Here is a 21,737-nt window from a genome sequence, read left to right on the forward strand (position 1 = left end):
AAATTTCTTGCATGCACCCCCAATATGAACCCCCTCTGACATGGAAGTTACTTGTACTACCTTTCTGGGACAATATTTTTGGGACATATGAATCACTCACTTCCACATTAATTGCCCTGAGGGATTGGGGACAAAGGCCTTTTCACACTGTTTGCTGCAGGCCACACGCACCATGCTCCTGATAGAGATCACTTGTTTAATCTTTGGAAGGGGGAGACTCTGCTCTGTGATTCAGACAGTGCTATTTACAGCTCCTTATCATCTGACCCAGCAGTTTGCAAAGCTCACAGCAACGGCTGTAGGGTACCCCACTGTAATTTTGACTCTTGTTGGGAGTGCAGCTAGACCTGCAAAGATCACAGAACAGCACCTATAATAAACTCTCTGCTGAACTGTTTATAACTGCACAGTCTGAAGAACTGTAAACTCAGAGGCTAGAGGCTAAGGAGGGTTGACATCTCTCACCGCACAGCAGTTTTATATCTCACTGTCCTGACAGACCATTGAAAACAGCACAGAGAGTTCACACCCAAAGTCTTGATCTTGAGGATTGGGACATGATTGTACAAAAGTTTTCTGCACATACCCGGGTCTGGTGTCTATCTGCCTACAAAATAGATCTGAGCTTTACTACACAGATCTAAATATATAACTCAGACCAGAGCTTGACTTGAACCTGAACTTCACTGAGGCCTCTCTGTTACCTCACTATAACTACAGCTGGGCCCTTTCGTCTGGTGTGAACCTACCACCCATAAGTGCTACAGACGGGCTTAGGATTAATCATCCTCTGGCGAAAATAAGTGGCTGAAGTGGGTGAATCTACAAGTTTCTTAACATTCGGACTGGGTTCCTCTTAGTTACCCACGGAGGTGACCACTCCGGTATTTGCTTGGCCTTTTGTGGGATAAAGCTTTATTGGTCACTCCTGCTGACCCTACACCAGACCTTAACAGGTTATTTTGCAACAGGTCCTGGTGAAACAGACATACACAGTAAAAATAACCCCCTCCAGAGTTCGTCCATATTGCAGGGAAAGAGAAACGGCCACCTTGCTTCCCAAGACCCCTGGAGAGTGAAGCTGAACCACACATCTGTGCACCTTGATATCCAGGGACACTCTCCTAGAACTACAGGGTCCAACTTTTTCTGCTACCATATGGTGTATAGCTGCTCTGTACTGCTTGGTGTATAATTACTGTCAATTCCTGCTTCTAACCAATCCTTTATTTTTCCCTATGAAGCAGTGTGGTCCCTAGCTCATTCTGGGATTCTATCTTCCTGCAAGGAGGCTTCAGACTGGGGTGGGGGTGTAGGAATTTCATGCCTCCATCGCTGGCAGGTTTTGACAATGTTTACTCTGTTGCACATTATTTTGCTTACTGATGATTGATGTTCAATGTACTATAATTGCCTTACTATATCTTGGTGTTTTTGTGGGTGTCTTTGTGCATGGTATTTGCCATTTCACTCTGTTATAGCAACGTAGTACCTGCCTTTCAATACCTCACATCGTCCCTAACGGATCCCTAGGTATATGGATACATTTTTAACTAACACCCTAATGGCGAGTCGTAGTAAAGCCAATGACCGCCGCCATAGAGCTGCCAGTGACCTACCCACTCAGGGTCACAGTTCTGAAACCCCAATAGAGGGGGAACAGGTGGAAACCCATCCTATTGTTAAACAAATCACCCTGCTTTTTATGCCCAAAATTGACAACTTACAAAGGGGTGTAGACACCCTGGCGGGGGAGGTCAAACAGTTTTCAACCAGGTTGGGAGAGGCAGAGGGTAGAATATCAGACCTGGAAGACTCTAACCTCAATACATCGAGTAGAATAACACACTTAGAGAAACAAAACATATCCCTCCAGATGAAAATAGACGATCTAGAGAATAGATCGAGGCGCAATAATATGCGTCTCCTTGGTCTGCCAGAATCCATTAAACAACAGGAGTTGATTCATTTTATAGAAAACACTTTACCTTCACTATTGAACATATCTATCAAAGACCTTGCTGGAGGGGTGGAGAGGGCACACAGGGTAGGGCCGGATAGACCTAGTCAAAACTTGGACCAACCTCGCCCCATAATGGTTAAATTCTTGCATTTTCAAACCAAAACTGCTATCTTGAGAGCTTACAGAAAAGTGGGCGAGCTGATGTTTGAAAACTCAAGACTGCTACTATTCCAAGACTTCTCTGCGGACCTCATGAAACGCTGCAGAGAATTCTCACCCCTCTGCTCACAGCTTCATAAGGAGGATAAATAGGCCTTCCTTTTGTACCCCGCTAGGCTCAAACTAATCACCCCCAGGGGTTCCAGATTCTTCGAAACCCCGGCTGCTGCCCGGGATTTCTTAGACAACTATGAACCCCCTGTGCGCAGCCCTACGCGCAGCCCCCAGAGACAACTGAGAGGGGAGGAGGGTTGAATGGGAAATACAGGTTTGACTAACAAATGTTTAATTATGTTCGATTGTATCAAACTTAAATTGCAATAATGGCTAATTGGACATGGTTACTAGCTCTGTCTCAATTAATCACGCTACTATTGAGACCCTTCTTGGAGGAGGGCCAAATATCTGGCTCGCGCCCGGACCGAGGGTCCACACTCGGGGCAGCCCTGGTGGATTGCCCCAGTTGTGACTTCACAAGATTTGGTTACAAAGGTTTTGAGTTTTTAGTTGAGGCAGCTTCTCTTTGGCTGCTTTCTATTGTTGGCGCACATGATGGAAAGAAAAATATCTGTCATAACATGTTAATTTTTGCCGATCTTATTATAAATGCTGTATTAGATTGGGTTCTGATGACTAATTTGAATTTCTTTACAGTGCCAGGGTTTGCTATGTCTGTTCAATGGGGCCTGGCTGGGGCTCGGCATGGAGAAGGGCTGAACCGGGAGCCTCTACCCACGCCGAAAAGGTTTGAAACCCCTTTTTTTTTTTCTCTCCTCCCTCCCTCCCTCTTTCTACGTCCCCACAACCCTCTGCCTCTTCCTCCCCCCATCCACCCCCCTGTCTTTGTCTATGATGCCGCTTGCACCTCACCACCACCCTTAACCATGAACATGCCCATAACACTCATATCATCCCCATTAAATAGGATTTAATTTATATTCCTGGAATGTTGGGGGAATTCACTCCCCTATTAAGAGGAAGTCGATTTTAACCCACCTAAAGAAAAAACGTGCAGAAATTGTATTCTTGCAGGAGACCCACCTCTCAGATTTAGAACATAGTAAATTACAGACTGGATGGGTGGGAAGAGTTGAATTTGTCTCATATAAGTCAGCTAGTAGAGGATTGACTATACTTTTCGGTAAACAACTGGAATATGAGATTTTAGATGTACTTAAGGACCCAGAAAATAGATACCTGGTAGTACAGATTAGAATCCTAAACAACACCTACACCCTGTGTAACATCTATGCCCCGAACCAAAAAGACAGAAAATTCTGGGACTCCATTACGACCCTACTCACACCCTACCTGGGTACACACATCATCTTAGGTGGAGACTTCAATCTAGCCCCCAACCCCCATTGCGATAGGCTGAGAGATCCTAACAGATGCGCAGCGAAAAGCCTGCCTAGAGTGTAAGACAAATTTGAGAGAGAAGTCTTTGAAGGTCTGGGGGGCGCCTTGGATGTCTCTGACATCTGGCGTCAGCTTAATCCCGATGGCAGAGACTATACTTGCGTCTCCAGGGCAACGCCCTCTATGTCACGCATTGATCTATTTCTGATCTCAAACTCAATGATCACGCAGGTCATAGATACAAAGATAGGTGAAGTTATTGTCTCTGACCATGCCCCCATAGCACTTTTTCTTGATGTCACACCCAAGGTGCCTGGCAGACGTACCCTGCGTTTCCCAAAATATATGGTAACCTCCCAAGAATTTCAGTCCTACCTTGTGCACTGTTGGGATGACTATAGGTCAAACAACATCCAACATCTAAATTCGCCAGAACTCTTCTGGCACACGGCTAAAGCCGTTCTTTCGGGCAACATCATTGCGTTTATGGCCCGTAGAAAAAAGCAATGCACGGAGAAAGTTGCGGGATTGAGAGATAGGCTGGCAGAGGCTTACCGTGCGTATTGCACTAACCCCTCCCATAACACTTACCGCGCCTATACCGGCATCAAACTGGAGTATGACTCACTCCTTGCGCACCAGGCCTCTCAGGCGCTTATACGGACCCGGGGTAGATATTACCGGTACGGGGACTAATCGGGAAAACTTTTGGCCACTTTGGTGAAACAGAGCACCTCCTCCAAACATATTGCAGCGATCAAGGTTGGGGGCAGAGTCCTGAGAGACCCAGGGTCTATTGCATAAGCTTTTGCTTCCTACTATTGCTCTCTGTATGCAAGTGAACTCCCCACGGGGAACGAGGGGAGGGATCGTTTTTGGGAGACGATCAATCTCCCAAAACTCTCGGAGGAACAATCAGCTACGTTGAATGCCCCCATAACAAGAGAGGAGGTAGAAAAAACTATTATGAGCATGTCAATGGGTAAGGCGCCTGGCCCTGATGGCCTACCGATTGAATTCTATCGCCTACTCAAACCACAAGTGGCCCCCACCCTCGTGGATCTGTTCACAGCCTATTCCGAAGGGGAGAAAACCCCCTCCCCGGAATTTCTATCGGCCTCTATCACATTAATCCATAAAGCAGGAAAAGATTCTCTGCTTCCTGAGTCGTATAGGCCGATTTCTTTATTGAATTCGGACTACAAGATCCTCACCAAGTTGTTTGCTGAGAGACTGAAGTTCATTCTGCCCAATATCATCCATGAAGACCAGACGGGCTTCATGTACGCATGCTCATCGACGGTTAATGTGCGAAGGGTTTTGCAGATTGTCCAACACTTCTGGACAAGTAACCATGCCCATAGGGAAGAAAGACCCGAGGCCTTTCTGCTATCCCTGGACGCGGAAAAGGCCTTTGACCGTGTGGAGTGGGACCATCTGTTCCACACCATGGCTCAAGCCAACTTCACCGGTCCCTTCCTCACCCTTATCAAAAACCTCTATCAGTCACCAATGGCAAACGTGCTAGTGAATAATATATTCTCTCCCAGCCTTCAACTGCACAGGGGTACTAGACAGGGGTGCCCTCTGTCACCCCTCCTTTTCAATTTAGCCTTGGAGCCATTGGCCATCAAGCTTCGTCAAACCTTTCCAGGTATCGATGTTGCGGGTGTCCCGCAGCACCTGGCCCTATATGCAGATGACATGCTCCTATTTGTACAGGACCCCCAAGTGCACCTACCTAACATTCTGCAAGACCTTGCCGAATTTGGCCTCTTCTCCGGCTATAAAGTCAATGTACAAAAATCAGAGATTCTCTGGTTGAACCGCACTAGGGGCTCAGATGTGAGGTACCCCTTCTCGGTAGCTTCACAAGATATCACATATCTAGGTATTAGGATTTCGGCCAACCCCAACAAACTATATGCTAATAATCTGACCCCTGTCTGCGCGAAACTTGGGGCTCAGATGAACAGTTGGAGATCTCTCCCACTTTCGTTGTCGGGAAGGGTGGCCCTACTCAAGATGGTGGTACTCCCCCGATTACTCTACCCATTGCTCATGCTCCCCTTACTTGTGAACAAATCTGATATCAAACACCTAAATTCGGCAGCGAGAGCCTTTATCTGACAGGGGAAAAAATCTAGGATCTCAAGAGACAAGCTTAGCTTGCCCTTCCTTCATGGAGGTCTGGCGCTTCCAGATTTCCGGCTATACAATTGGGCCGCACTGATCCGGTTGGTGTTGGACTGGCAGGTTGGCACTGGACATTTTTGTCGTATAAATCTAGAACAGGCAGTGCTGGGTGATGTCTCCTTGGCCTATCTTCCACACGTACCAGACACAAGATCCCTAAGACCCCTGGGCCTTAACATGCTATACAAAGACCCCTTAAAGGCTTGGCTCCTGGCACACAAATACCTGGGTAAAACTTGCCATGCCTCTCCATACTTACCGATTAGAAGAAACCCAGACTTCCCGGCAGGTTCCGAGACCCTACCTTTCCGCATTTGGGAGACGCGGGGACTGTCTTCGCTTAGACACCTGTTAGATCCATTATCAAAAGCAATCAAAACATTCGGAGCCTTGCAGAGAGACTATAATATACCTAGGACACATTTCTATGCCTACTTACAGGTTCGCCACTATATGGGGGCGCTGGTCAGAGACGGTGCAGACTTTTGGAGGGTTCTCCCTTCCGCCTTTCCCAGACACTATACACCATGGGTAGGTTCTCGCTTTCGGAAATCTACCAGACACTTCTACAGCACCTTTTCCCTTCTCACCAGTCCTCGATACAGACAGGTTGGATTAGAGAGGGTTTGAGAGAGGTCTCTTGGGTAGAGTTAAGGAACAGCTTGGAGAAGACCAGGAAAGCTACTTTGTCAGCTTCATACAGGGAATCCAAAATACGTTTTCTCCACAGGGCCTACCTCACCCCAAGGACACTGGCAAAATGGGCTCCGTACTCCCCGAACAAGTGTACTAAATGCGCCTTAGCTAACCCCGGGCTCCTCCATTGTATATGGGAGTGCCCCCCAATTAGGCAATACTGAGGAAAGATACAATTTTGGCTGCGAAGGCGGTTACAGATACAGATTGACTTACTCCCTGAGACTATAATATTTCTGTTGTGGGATGAGAGGCTCCGACAACAAGACTCAGTACTGAGCCTAATTATCTTAGTGGCTAGGAAACACTTACTGCAACATTGGATAGCAGACAAAGGTCCCTCTTTCAGGGGTTTCAAAAATTTGCTAAAATCACAAATTTTCATAGAACAGATGGACGTGAGAACCGACGTTCAGAATAAATTAGGCCGGTTCCTGCGTAAATGGCGCAGACTTATACTCACTTTCGAACTGGAGGTTCAGAGGCTTATCCTCAGACCTTTCAGGGATTCGGTTGCCTTCATGGAAGACACACTTAGAGGAGACTGGGACCACCTACTCAACTAAAAATCTATGAGGGATATTAGGTCAAACTCCGTACCTTACCTGTACTTTTGCCCTCCCCCCTCCTCCCCTATCACTAACACTACAATACCCCCTTTCCCCCCCTTTTTTTTTTTTTTTTTTTTCTCTTCCAGCCAGGCCTCAACACCCCAACGGTCCTTTCTCACAAGGTCCGTAATGATTGCCTCTGATAGAGGTTTTACTACTCGTTAGCTAGAGATATACTGTTTAGTTAGGTTTTTAGTTTTGTTTGTTGTAAAGAAAAAGGAAAAAATAAGTGGAGTCTGGGACTAGGACCTATGCAACACTGCTGTGCCCATTGTTTGATATAAACTGAAATTTAACTTTCACCTGTGATCTTGACCCAGTAAATAGCAGGTTAAATTTAGAACTTGTACTTTACCCAAGGTCTTTGTAATGAATATCCATTTTCTGCTGTAATGTGACAGTATCACATATCTTTGTTTTATGTATGCATTTTGTCCTCCCGAATAAAAATGATATTTAAAAAAAAAAAAAAACTACCTTATCTGCATGGAATACCAGATAGGGAGAAGTACACTGCAAAGCAGATAATTCAGAAACTCTTCTAGCAGAAGAAATAGCAACTAAGAACAGAACTTTCCAAGATAGTAACTTAATATCTATGGAATGCAAAGGTTCAAATGGAACCCCTTGAAGAACTGAAAGAACTAAGTTTAGACACCATGGAGGAGTCATAGGTCTGTAAACAGGCTTGATTCTGACTAACGCCTGTACAAACGCTTGTACATCTGGCACGGCTGCCAGACGTTTGTGCAACAAGACAGACAGAGCAGATATCTGTCCCTTTAGAGAACTAGCTGACAGATCTTTCTCCAAACCCTTCAAATCTCTTCTTTTCCCTGATACCGGGTGGAAACCTCAGAGAGCGGAGCTGGTAGAACGGAGCTGGTAAAGTAAAAGTTAAAAATTTCTTGCATGCACCCCCAATATGAACCCCCTCTGACATGGAAGTTACTTGTACTACCTTTCTGGGACAATATTTTTGGGACATATGAATCACTCACTTCCACATTAATTGCCCTGAGGGATTGGGGACAAAGGCCTTTTCACACTGTTTGCTGCAGGCCACACGCACCATGCTCCTGATAGAGATCACTTGTTTAATCTTTGGAAGGGGGAGACTCTGCTCTGTGATTCAGACAGTGCTATTTACAGCTCCTTATCATCTGACCCAGCAGTTTGCAAAGCTCACAGCAACGGCTGTAGGGTACCCCACTGTAATTTTGACTCTTGTTGGGAGTGCAGCTAGACCTGCAAAGATCACAGAACAGCACCTATAATAAACTCTCTGCTGAACTGTTTATAACTGCACAGTCTGAAGAACTGTAAACTCAGAGGCTAGAGGCTAAGGAGGGTTGACATCTCTCACCGCACAGCAGTTTTATATCTCACTGTCCTGACAGACCATTGAAAACAGCACAGAGAGTTCACACCCAAAGTCTTGATCTTGAGGATTGGGACATGATTGTACAAAAGTTTTCTGCACATACCCGGGTCTGGTGTCTATCTGCCTACAAAATAGATCTGAGCTTTACTACACAGATCTAAATATATAACTCAGACCAGAGCTTGACTTGCACCTGAACTTCACGGAGGCCTCTCTGTTACCTCACTATAACTACAGCTGGGCCCTTTCGTCTGGTGTGAACCTACCACCCATAAGTGCTACAGACGGGCTTAGGATTAATCATCCTCTGGCGAAAATAAGTGGCTGAAGTGGGTGAATCTACAAGTTTCTTAACATTCGGACTGGGTTCCTCTTAGTTACCCACGGAGGTGACCACTCCGGTATTTGCTTGGCCTTTTGTGGGATAAAGCTTTATTGGTCACTCCTGCTGACCCTACACCAGACCTTAACAGGTTATTTTGCAACAGGTCCTGGTGAAACAGACATACACAGTAAAAATAACCCCCTCCAGAGTTCGTCCATATTGCAGGGAAAGAGAAACGGCCACCTTGCTTCCCAAGACCCCTGGAGAGTGAAGCTGAACCACACATCTGTGCACCTTGATATCCAGGGACACTCTCCTAGAACTACATTGTCCAACTTTTTCTGCTACCATATGGTGTATAGCTGCTCTGTACTGCTTGGTGTATAATTACTGTCAATTCCTGCTTCTAACCAATCCTTTATTTTTCCCTATGAAGCAGTGTGGTCCCTAGCTCATTCTGGGATTCTATCTTCCTGCAAGGAGGCTTCAGACTGGGGTGGGGGTGTAGGAATTTCATGCCTCCATCGCTGGCAGGTTTTGACAATGTTTACTCTGTTGCACATTATTTTGCTTACTGATGATTGATGTTCAATGTACTATAATTGCCTTACTATATCTTGGTGTTTTTGTGGGTGTCTTTGTGCATGGTATTTGCCATTTCACTCTGTTATAGCAACGTAGCACCTGCCTTTCAATACCTCACATCGTCCCTAACGGATCCCTAGGTATATGGATACATTTTTAACTAACACCCCAATGGCGAGTCGTAGTAAAGCCAATGACCGCCGCCATAGAGCTGCCAGTGACCTACCCACTCAGGGTCACAGTTCTGAAACCCCAATAGAGGGGGAACAGGTGGAAACCCATCCTATTGTTAAACAAATCACCCTGCTTTTTATGCCCAAAATTGACAACTTACAAAGGGGTGTAGACACCCTGGCGGGGGAGGTCAAACAGTTTTCAACCAGGTTGGGAGAGGCAGAGGGTAGAATATCAGACCTGGAAGACTCTAACCTCAATACATCGAGTAGAATAACACACTTAGAGAAACAAAACATATCCCTCCAGATGAAAATAGACGATCTAGAGAATAGATCGAGGCGCAATAATATGCGTCTCCTTGGTCTGCCAGAATCCATTAAACAACAGGAGTTGATTCATTTTATAGAAAACACTTTACCTTCACTATTGAACATATCTATCAAAGACCTTGCTGGAGGGGTGGAGAGGGCACACAGGGTAGGGCCGGATAGACCTAGTCAAAACTTGGACCAACCTCGCCCCATAATGGTTAAATTCTTGCATTTTCAAACCAAAACTGCTATCTTGAGAGCTTACAGAAAAGTGGGCGAGCTGATGTTTGAAAACTCAAGACTGCTACTATTCCAAGACTTCTCTGTGGACCTCATGAAACGCTGCAGAGAATTCTCACCCCTCTGCTCACAGCTTCATAAGGAGGGTAAATAGGCCTTCCTTTTGTACCCCGCTAGGCTCAAACTAATCACCCCCAGGGGTTCCAGATTCTTCGAAACCCCGGCTGCTGCCCGGGATTTCTTAGACAACTATGAACCCCCTGTGCGCAGCCCTACGCGCAGCCCCCAGAGACAACTGAGAGGGGAGGAGGGTTGAATGGGAAATACAGGTTTGACTAACAAATGTTTAATTATGTTCGATTGTATCAAACTTAAATTGCAATAATGGCTAATTGGACATGGTTACTAGCTCTGTCTCAATTAATCACGCTACTATTGAGACCCTTCTTGGAGGAGGGCCAAATATCTGGCTCGCGCCCGGACCGAGGGTCCACACTCGGCGCAGCCCTGGTGGATTGCCCCAGTTGTGACTTCACAAGATTTGGTTACAAAGGTTTTGAGTTTTTAGTTGAGGCAGCTTCTCTTTGGCTGCTTTCTATTGTTGGCGCGCATGATGGAAAGAAAAATATCTGTCATAACATGTTAATTTTTGCCGATCTTATTATAAATGCTGTATTAGATTGGGTTCTGATGACTAATTTGAATTTCTTTCATGTAATTAACAAGAGTCCATGAGCTAGTGACGTATGGGATATACATTCCTACCAGGAGGGGCAAAGTTTCCCAAACCTTAAAATGCCTATAAATACACCCCTCACCACACCCACAAATCAGTTTTACAAACTTTGCCTCCAAGGGAGGTGGTGAAGTAAGTTTGTGCTAGATTCTACGTTGATATGCGCTCCGCAGCAAGTTGGAGCCCGGTTTTCCTCTCAGCGTGCAGTGAATGTCAGAGGGATGTGAGGAGAGTATTGCCTATTGAATGCAGTGATCTCCTTCTACGGGGTCTATTTCATAAGGTTCTCTGTTATCGGTCGTAGAGATTCATCTCTTACCTCCCTTTTCAGATCGACGATATACTCTTATATTTACCATTTCCTCTACTGATTCTCGTTTCAGTACTGGTTTGGCTTTCTACAAACATGTAGATGAGTGTCCTGGGGTAAGTAAGTCTTATTTTCTGTGACACTCTAAGCTATGGTTGGGCACTTTATTTATAAAGTTCTAAATATATGTATTCAAACATTTATTTGCCTTGACTCAGAATGTTCAACTTTCCTTATTTCCAGACAGTCAGTTTCATATTTGGGATTATGCTTTAATTATCATATTTTTCTTACCTCAAAAATTTGACTTTTTTCCCTGTGGGCTGTTAGGCTCGCGGGGGCTGAAAATGCTTCATTTTATTGCGTCATTCTTGGCGCGGACTTTTTTGGCGCAAAAATTCATTTCCGTTTCCGGCGTCATACGTGTCGCCGGAAGTTGCGTCATTTTTTTGACGTTATTTTGCGCCAAAAATGTCGGCGTTCCGGATGTGGCGTCATTTTTGGCGCCAAAAGCATTTAGGCGCCAAATAATGTGGGCGTCTTATTTGGCGCCAAAAAATATGGGCGTCGCTTTTGTCTCCACATTATTTCAGTCTCATTTTTCATTTGCTTCTGGTTGCTGGAAGCTTGATGTTTGGCATTTTTTTCCCATTCCTGAAACTGTCTTATAAGGAATTTGATCTATTTTGCTTTATATGTTGTTTTTTCTCTTACATATTGCAAGATGTCTCACGTTGCATCTGAGCCAGAAGATACTACAGGAAAACCTCTGCCTGCTGGATCTACCAAAGCTAAGTGTATCTGCTGTAAACTTTTGGTAGCTATTCCTCCAGCTGTTGTTTGTATTAAATGTCATGACAAACTTGTTAATGCAGATAATATTTCCTCTAGTGATGTACCATTGCCTGTTGCAGTTCCCTCAACATCTAAGGTGCAGAATGTTCCTGATAACATAAGAGATTTTGTTTCTGAATCCATAAAGAAGGCTTTGTCTGTTATTTCTCCTTCTAGTAAACGTAAAAAGTCTTTTAAATCTTCTCTCTCTACAGATGAATTTTTAAATGAACACCATCATTCTGATTCTTTGGACTCTTCTGGTTCAGAGGATTCTGTCTCAGAGATTGATGCTGATAAATCTTCATATTTATTTAAGATGGAATTTATTCGCTCTTTACTTAAAGAAGTACTAATTGCTTTAGAAATAGAGGATTCTAGTCCTCTTGATACTAATTCTATACGTTTGGATAAGGTTTTTAAAGCTCCTGCGGTTATTCCAGAAGTCTTTCCTGTTCCTAATGCTATTTCTGCAGTAATTGCTAAGGAATGGGATAGATTGGGTAATTCATTTACTCCTTCTAAACGTTTTAAGCAATTATATCCTGTTCCGCCTGACAGATTAGAATTTTGGGACAAAATCCCTAAAGTTGATGGGGCTATTTCTACCCTTGCTAAACGTACTACCATTCCTACATCAGATGGTACCTCGTTTAAGGATCCTTTAGATAGAAAAATTGAATCTTTTCTAAGAAAAGCTTATCTATGTTCAGGTAATCTTCTTAGACCTGCTATATCATTGGCTGATGTTGCTGCAGCTTCAACTTTTTGGTTGGAAACTCTAGCGCAACAAGTAACAAATCGTGATTCTCATGATATTATTATTCTTCTCCAGCATGCTAATAATTTCATCTGTGATGCCATTTTTGATATTATTAGAGTTGATGTTAGATTTATGTCTCTGGCTATCTTAGCCAGAAGAGCTTTATGGCTTAAGACTTGGAATGCTGATATGGCTTCTAAATCAACTCTACTTTCCATTTCTTTCCAGGGAAACAAATTATTTGGTTCTCAGTTGGATTCTATTATTTCAACTGTTACTGGTGGGAAAGGAACTTTTTTACCACAGGATAAAAAGTCTAAAGGTAAAAACAGGGCTAACAATCGTTTTCGTTCCTTTCGTTTCAACAAAGAACAAAAGCCTGATCCTTCGTCCTCAGGAGCAGTTTCAGTTTGGAAACCATCCCCAGTCTGGAATAAATCCAAGCCTGCTAGAAAGGCAAAGCCTGCTTCTAAGTTCACATGAAGGTACGGCCCTCATTCCAGTTCAGCTGGTAGGGGGCAGGTTACGTTTTTTCAAAGAAATTTGGATCAGTTCTGTTCACAATCTTTGGATTCAGAACATTGTTTCAGAAGGGTACAGAATTGGTTTCAAGATGAGACCTCCTGCAAAGAGATTTTTTCTTTCCCATGTCCCAGTAAATCCAGTGAAAGCTCAAGCATTTCTGAATTGTGTTTCAGATCTAGAGTTGGCTGGAGTAATTATGCCAGTTCCAGTTCCGGAACAGGGGATGGGGTTTTATTCAAATCTCTTCATTGTACCAAAGAAGGAGAATTCCTTCAGACCAGTTCTGGATCTAAAATTATTGAATCGTTATGTAAGGATACCAACGTTCAAGATGGTAACTGTAAGGACTATATTGCCTTTTGTTCAGCAAGGGAATTATATGTCCACAATAGATTTACAGGATGCATATCTGCATATTCCGATTCATCCAGATCATTATCAGTTCCTGAGATTCTCTTTTCTAGACAAGCATTACCAATTTGTGGCTCTACCGTTTGGCCTTGCTACAGCTCCAAGAATTTTCACAAAGATTCTCGGTGCCCTTCTGTCTGTAATCAGAGAACAGGGTATTGTGGTATTTCCTTATTTGGACGATATCTTGGTACTTGCTCCGTCTTTACATTTAGCAGAGTCTCATACGAATCGACTTGTGTTGTTTCTTCAAGATCATGGTTGGAGGATCAATTTACCAAAAAGTTCTTTGATTCCTCAAACAAGGGTAACCTTTCTGGGTTTCCAGATAGATTCAGTGTCCATGACTTTGTCTTTAACAGACAAGAGACGTCTAAAATTGATTACAGCCTGTCGAAACCTTCAGTCTCAATCATTCCCTTCGGTAGCCTTATGCATGGAAATTCTAGGTCTTATGACTGCTGCATCGGACGCGATCCCCTTTGCTCGTTTTCACATGCGACCTCTTCAGCTCTGTATGCTGAATCAATGGTGCAGGGATTACACGAAGATATATCAATTAATATCTTTAAAACCGATTGTTCGGCACTCTCTGACGTGGTGGACAGATCACCATCGTTTAATTCAGGGGGCTTCTTTTGTTCTTCCGACCTGGACTGTAATTTCAACAGATGCAAGTCTCACAGGTTGGGGAGCTGTGTGGGGATCTCTAACGGCACAAGGAGTTTGGGAATCTCAGGAGGTGAGATTACCGATCAATATCTTGGAACTCCGTGCAGTTTTCAGAGCTCTTCAGTTTTGGCCTCTTCTGAAGAGAGAATCGTTCATTTGTTTTCAGACAGACAATGTCACAACTGTGGCATACATCAATCATCAAGGAGGGACTCACAGTCCTCTGGCTATGAAAGAAGTATCTCGAATTTTGGTTTGGGCGGAATCCAGCTCCTGTCTAATCTCTGCGGTTCATATCCCAGGTGTAGACAATTGGGAAGCGGATTATCTCAGTCGCCAAACGTTGCATCCGGGCGAATGGTCTCTTCACCCAGAGGTATTTCTTCAGATTGTTCAAATGTGGGGGCTCCCAGAGATAGATCTGATGGCCTCTCATCTAAACAAGAAACTTCCCAGGTATCTGTCCAGATCCCGGGATCCTCAGGCGGAGGCAGTGGATGCATTATCACTTCCTTGGAAGTATCATCCTGCCTATATCTTTCCGCCTCTAGTTCTTCTTCCAAGAGTAATCTCCAAGATTCTGAGGGAATGCTCGTTTGTTCTGCTAATAGCTCCGGCATGGCCTCACAGGTTTTGGTATGCGGATCTTGTCCGGATGGCATCTGATGGAAAGAAAAATATCTGTCATAACATGTTAATTTTTGCCGATCTTATTATAAATGCTGTATTAGATTGGGTTCTGATGACTAATTTGAATTTCTTTACAGTGCCAGGGTTTGCTATGTCTGTTCAATGGGGCCTGGCTGGGGCTCGGCATGGAGAAGGGCTGAACCGGGAGCCTCTACCCACGCCGAAAAGGTTTGAAACCCCTTTTTTTTTTTCTCTCCTCCCTCCCTCCCTCTTTCTACGTCCCCACAACCCTCTGCCTCTTCCTCCCCCCATCCACCCCCCTGTCTTTGTCTATGATGCCGCTTGCACCTCACCACCACCCTTAACCATGAACATGCCCATAACACTCATATCATCCCCATTAAATAGGATTTAATTTATATTCCTGGAATGTTGGGGGAATTCACTCCCCTATTAAGAGGAAGTCGATTTTAACCCACCTAAAGAAAAAACGTGCAGAAATTGTATTCTTGCAGGAGACCCACCTCTCAGATTTAGAACATAGTAAATTACAGACTGGATGGGTGGGAAGAGTTGAATTTGTCTCATATAAGTCAGCTAGTAGAGGATTGACTATACTTTTCGGTAAACAACTGGAATATGAGATTTTAGATGTACTTAAGGACCCAGAAAATAGATACCTGGTAGTACAGATTAGAATCCTAAACAACACCTACACCCTGTGTAACATCTATGCCCCGAACCAAAAAGACAGAAAATTCTGGGACTCCATTACGACCCTACTCACACCCTACCTGGGTACACACATCATCTTAGGTGGAGACTTCAATCTAGCCCCCAACCCCCATTGCGATAGGCTGAGAGATCCTAACAGATGCGCAGCGAAAAGCCTGCCTAGAGTGTCAGACAAATTTGAGAGAGAAGTCTTTGAAGGTCTGGGGGGCGCCTTGGATGTCTCTGACATCTGGCGTCAGCTTAATCCCGATGGCAGAGACTATACTTGCGTCTCCAGGGCAACGCCCTCTATGTCACGCATTGATCTATTTCTGATCTCAAACTCAATGATCACGCAGGTCATAGATACAAAGATAGGTGAAGTTATTGTCTCTGACCATGCCCCCATAGCACTTTTTCTTGATGTCACACCCAAGGTGCCTGGCAGACGTACCCTGCGTTTCCCAAAATATATGGTAACCTCCCAAGAATTTCAGTCCTACCTTGTGCACTGTTGGGATGACTATAGGTCAAACAACATCCAACATCTAAATTCGCCAGAACTCTTCTGGCACACGGCTAAAGCCGTTCTTTCGGGCAACATCATTGCGTTTATGGCCCGTAGAAAAAAGCAATGCACGGAGAAAGTTGCGGGATTGAGAGATAGGCTGGCAGAGGCTTACCGTGCGTATTGCACTAACCCCTCCCATAACACTTACCGCGCCTATACCGGCATCAAACTGGAGTATGACTCACTCCTTGCGCACCAGGCCTCTCAGGCGCTTATACGGACCCGGGGTAGATATTACCGGTACGGGGACTAATCGGGAAAACTTTTGGCCACTTTGGTGAAACAGAGCACCTCCTCCAAACATATTGCGGCGATCAAGGTTGGGGGCAGAGTCCTGAGAGACCCAGGGTCTATTGCATAAGCTTTTGCTTCCTACTATTGCTCTCTGTATGCAAGCGAACTCCCCACGGGGAACGAGGGGAGGGATCGTTTTTGGGAGACGATCAATCTCCCAAAACTCTCGGAGGAACAATCAGCTACGTTGAATGCCCCCATAACAAGAGAGGAGGTAGAAAAAACTATTATGAGCATGTCAATGGGTAAGGCGCCTGGCCCTGATGGCCTACCGATTGAATTCTATCGCCTACTCAAACCACAAGTGGCCCCCACCCTCGTGGATCTGTTCACAGCCTATTCCGAAGGGGAGAAAACCCCCTCCCCGGAATTTCTATCGGCCTCTATCACATTAATCCATAAAGCGGGAAAAGATTCTCTGCTTCCTGAGTCGTATAGGCCGATTTCTTTATTGAATTCGGACTACAAGATCCTCACCAAGTTGTTTGCTGAGAGACTGAAGTTCATTCTGCCCAATATCATCCATGAAGACCAGACGGGCTTCATGTACGCACGCTCATCGACGGTTAATGTGCGAAGGGTTTTGCAGATTGTCCAACACTTCTGGACAAGTAACCATGCCCATAGGGAAGATAGACCCGAGGCCTTTCTGCTATCCCTGGACGCGGAAAAGGCCTTTGACCGTGTGGAGTGGGACCATCTGTTCCACACCATGGCTCAAGCCAACTTCACCGGTCCCTTCCTCACCCTTATCAAAAACCTCTATCAGTCACCAATGGCAAACGTGCTAGTGAATAATATATTCTCTCCCAGCCTTCAACTGCACAGGGGTACTAGACAGGGGTGCCCTCTGTCACCCCTCCTTTTCAATTTAGCCTTGGAGCCATTGGCCATCAAGCTTCGTCAAACCTTTCCAGGTATCGATGTTGCGGGTGTCCCGCAGCACCTGGCCCTATATGCAGATGACATGCTCCTATTTGTACAGGACCCCCAAGTGTACCTACCTAACATTCTGCAAGACCTTGCCGAATTTGGCCTCTTCTCCGGCTATAAAGTCAATGTACAAAAATCAGAGATTCTCTGGTTGAACCGCACTAGGGGCTCAGATGTGAGGTACCCCTTCTTGGTAGCTTCACAAGATATCACATATCTAGGTATTAGGATTTCGGCCAACCCCAACAAACTATATGCTAATAATCTGACCCCTGTCTGCGCGAAACTTGGGGCTCAGATGAACAGTTGGAGATCTCTCCCACTTTCGTTGTCGGGAAGGGTGGCCCTACTCAAGATGGTGGTACTCCCCCGATTACTCTACCCATTGCTCATGCTCCCCTTACTTGTGAACAAATCTGATATCAAACTCCTAAATTCGGCAGCGAGAGCCTTTATCTGACAGGGGAAAAAATCTAGGATCTCAAGAGACAAGCTTAGCTTGCCCTTCCTTCATGGAGGTCTGGCGCTTCCAGATTTCCGGCTATACAATTGGGCCGCACTGATCCAGTTGGTGTTGGACTGGCAGGTTGGCACTGGACATTTTTGTCGTATAAATCTAGAACAGGCAGTGCTGGGTGATGTCTCCTTGGCCTATCTTCCACACGTACCAGACACAAGATCCCTAAGACCCCTGGGCCTTAACATGCTATACAAAGACCCCTTAAAGGCTTGGCTCCTGGCACACAAATACCTGGGTAAAACTTGCCATGCCTCTCCATACTTACCGATTAGAAGAAACCCAGACTTCCCGGCAGGTTCCGAGACCCTACCTTTCCGCATTTGGGAGACGCGGGGACTGTCTTCGCTTAGACACCTGTTAGATCCATTATCAAAAGCAATCAAAACATTCGGAGCCTTGCAGAGAGACTATAATATACCTAGGACACATTTCTATGCCTACTTACAGGTTCGCCACTATATGGGGGCGCTGGTCAGAGACGGTGCAGACTTTTGGAGGGTTCTCCCTTCCGCCTTTCCCAGACACTATACACCATGGGTAGGTTCTCGCTTTCGGAAATCTACCAGACACTTCTACAGCACCTTTTCCCTTCTCACCAGTCCTCGATACAGACAGGTTGGATTAGAGAGGGTTTGAGAGAGGTCTCTTGGGTAGAGTTAAGGAACAGCTTGGAGAAGACCAGGAAAGCTACTTTGTCAGCTTCATACAGGGAATCCAAAATACGTTTTCTCCACAGGGCCTACCTCACCCCAAGGACACTGGCAAAATGGGCTCCGTACTCCCCGAACAAGTGTACTAAATGCGCCTTAGCTAACCCCGGGCTCCTCCATTGTATATGGGAGTGCCCCCCAATTAGGCAATACTGAGGAAAGATACAATTTTGGCTGCGAAGGCGGTTACAGATACAGATTGACTTACTCCCTGAGACTATAATATTTCTGTTGTGGGATGAGAGGCTCCGACAACAAGACTCAGTACTGAGCCTAATTATCTTAGTGGCTAGGAAACACTTACTGCAACATTGGATAGCAGACAAAGGTCCCTCTTTCAGGGGTTTCAAAAATTTGCTAAAATCACAAATTTTCATAGAACAGATGGACGTGAGAACCGACGTTCAGAATAGATTAGGCCGGTTCCTGCGTAAATGGCGCAGACTTATACTCACTTTCGAACTGGAGGTTCAGAGGCTTATCCTCAGACCTTTCAGGGATTCGGTATCCTTCATGGAAGACACACTTAGAGGAGACTGGGACCACCTACTCAACTAAAAATCTATGAGGGATATTAGGTCAAACTCCGTACCTTACCTGTACTTTTGCCCTCCCCCCTCCTCCCCTATCACTAACACTACAATACCCCCTTTCCCCCCCTTTTTTTTTTTTTTTTTTTTTTCTCTTCCAGCCAGGCCTTAACACCCCAACGGTCCTTTCTCACAAGGTCCGTAATGATTGCCTCTGATAGAGGTTTTACTACTTGTTAGCTAGAGATATACTGTTTAGTTAGGTTTTTAGTTTTGTTTGTTGTAAAGAAAAAGGAAAAAATAAGTGGAGTCTGGGACTAGGACCTATGCAACACTGCTGTGCCCATTGTTTGATATAAACTGAAATTTAACTTTCACCTGTGATCTTGACCCAGTAAATAGCAGGTTAAATTTAGAACTTGTACTTTACCCAAGGTCTTTGTAATGAATATCCATTTTCTGCTGTAATGTGACAGTATCACATATCTTTGTTTTATGTATGCATTTTGTCCTCCCGAATAAAAATGATATTTAAAAAAAAAAAAAACTACCTTATCTGCATGGAATACCAGATAGGGAGAAGTACACTGCAAAGCAGATAATTCAGAAACTCTTCTAGCAGAAGAAATAGCAACTAAGAACAGAACTTTCCAAGATAGTAACTTAATATCTATGGAATGCAAAGGTTCAAATGGAACCCCTTGAAGAACTGAAAGAACTAAGTTTAGACACCATGGAGGAGTCATAGGTCTGTAAACAGGCTTGATTCTGACTAACGCCTGTACAAACGCTTGTACATCTGGCACGGCTGCCAGACGTTTGTGCAACAAGACAGACAGAACAGATATCTGTCCCTTTAGAGAACTAGCTGACAGATCTTTCTCCAAACCCTCTTGGAGAAAGGAAAGAATCCTAGAAATTTTGATTTTACTCCAAGAAAAACCATTGGATTCGCACCAACGGATATATTTGTGCCATATCTTATGGTAAATCTTCCTAGTCACAGGCTTTCTGGCTTGAACCAGAGTATCTATAACTGAATCTGAAAACTCATGCTTAGATAGAATCAAGCGTTCAATTTCCAAGCAGTCAGTTGCAGAGAGACTAGATTTGGATGTTCGAATGGACCTTGTACTAGAAGATCCTGTCTCAAAGGTAGCTTCCATGGTGGAGCCGATAACATATTCACCAGGTCTGCATACCAAGTCCTGCATGGCCACGCAGGAGCTATTAGAATCACTGAGGCCTTCTCCTGTTTGATCCTGGCTACCAGCCTAGGAAGAAGAGGGAACGGTGGAAACACATAAGCTAGATTGAACGACCAAGGCACCACTAATGCATCCACTAGTGTCACCCTGGGATCCCTGGATCTGGACCCGTATTGAGGAACTTTGAAGTTCTGATGAGACGCCATCAGATCCATATATGGAGTGCCCCATAGTTGAGTTAACTGGGCAAAGACCTCCGGGTGGAGTTCCCACTCCCCCGGATGGAAAGTCTGACGACTCAAATAATCCGCCTCCCAGTTGTCTACTCCTGGGATGTGGATTGCAGATAGGTGGCAGGAGTGATCCTCCGCCCATTTGATGATCTTGGATACCTCTGTCATCGCCAAGGAACTCTTTGTTCCTCCCTGATGATAGATGTACGCTACAGTCGTCATGTTGTCCGACATAAATCTTATGAATCTGGCCTTCGCTAGGTGAGGCCAGGCCAGGAGCGCATTGAATATCGCTCTCAGTTCCAAAATGTTTATCGGGAGGAGGGACTCTTCCCAAGACCATAGACCCTGAGCTTTCAGGGAGTCCCAGACCGCGCCCCAGCCTAAGAGACTGGCGTCGGTCGTGACGATGACCCACTCTGGTCTGCAGAAACTCATTCCCTGAGACAGGTGATCCTGAGTCAACCACCAGCGGAGTGAGTCTCTGGTTACCTGGTCTACTTGAATCTGGGGAGACAAATCTGCATAATCCCCATTCCACTGTTTGAGCATGCACAGTTGCAATGGTCTTAGATGAATTTGAGCAAAAGGAACCACGTCCATTGCTGCAACCATTAGTCCTATTACCTCCATGCACTGAGCTATGGAAGGCTGAGGAATAGATTGAAGAACTTGACAAGCATTTAGAAGTTTTAATTTTCTGACCTCTGTCAGAAAAATCTTCATTTCTACAGAATCTATTATTGTTCCCAGAAAGGGAACCCTTGTAGACGGGGACAGTGAACTCTTTTCTACGTTCACCTTCCACCCGTGAGACCTGAGAAAGGCTAATACAATGTCTGTATGAGCCCTTGATCTGGAAAGGGACGACGCTTGGATTAGGATGTCGTCTAAGTAAGGTGCCACTGTAATGCCCCTCGGTCTTAGAACCGCTAGTAGGGACCCTAGCACCTTTGTGAAAATTCTGGGAGCAGTGGCTAAACCGAACGGAAGAGCCACAAACTGGTAATGTTTGTCCAGAAAGGCAAACCTTAGGAACTGATGATGATCTTTGTGTATAGGAATATGTAGGTACGC

This window comes from Bombina bombina, chromosome 5 (genome assembly GCF_027579735.1).
Source record: "Bombina bombina isolate aBomBom1 chromosome 5, aBomBom1.pri, whole genome shotgun sequence".
In the NCBI taxonomy this organism is placed as follows: Eukaryota; Metazoa; Chordata; class Amphibia; order Anura; family Bombinatoridae; genus Bombina; species Bombina bombina.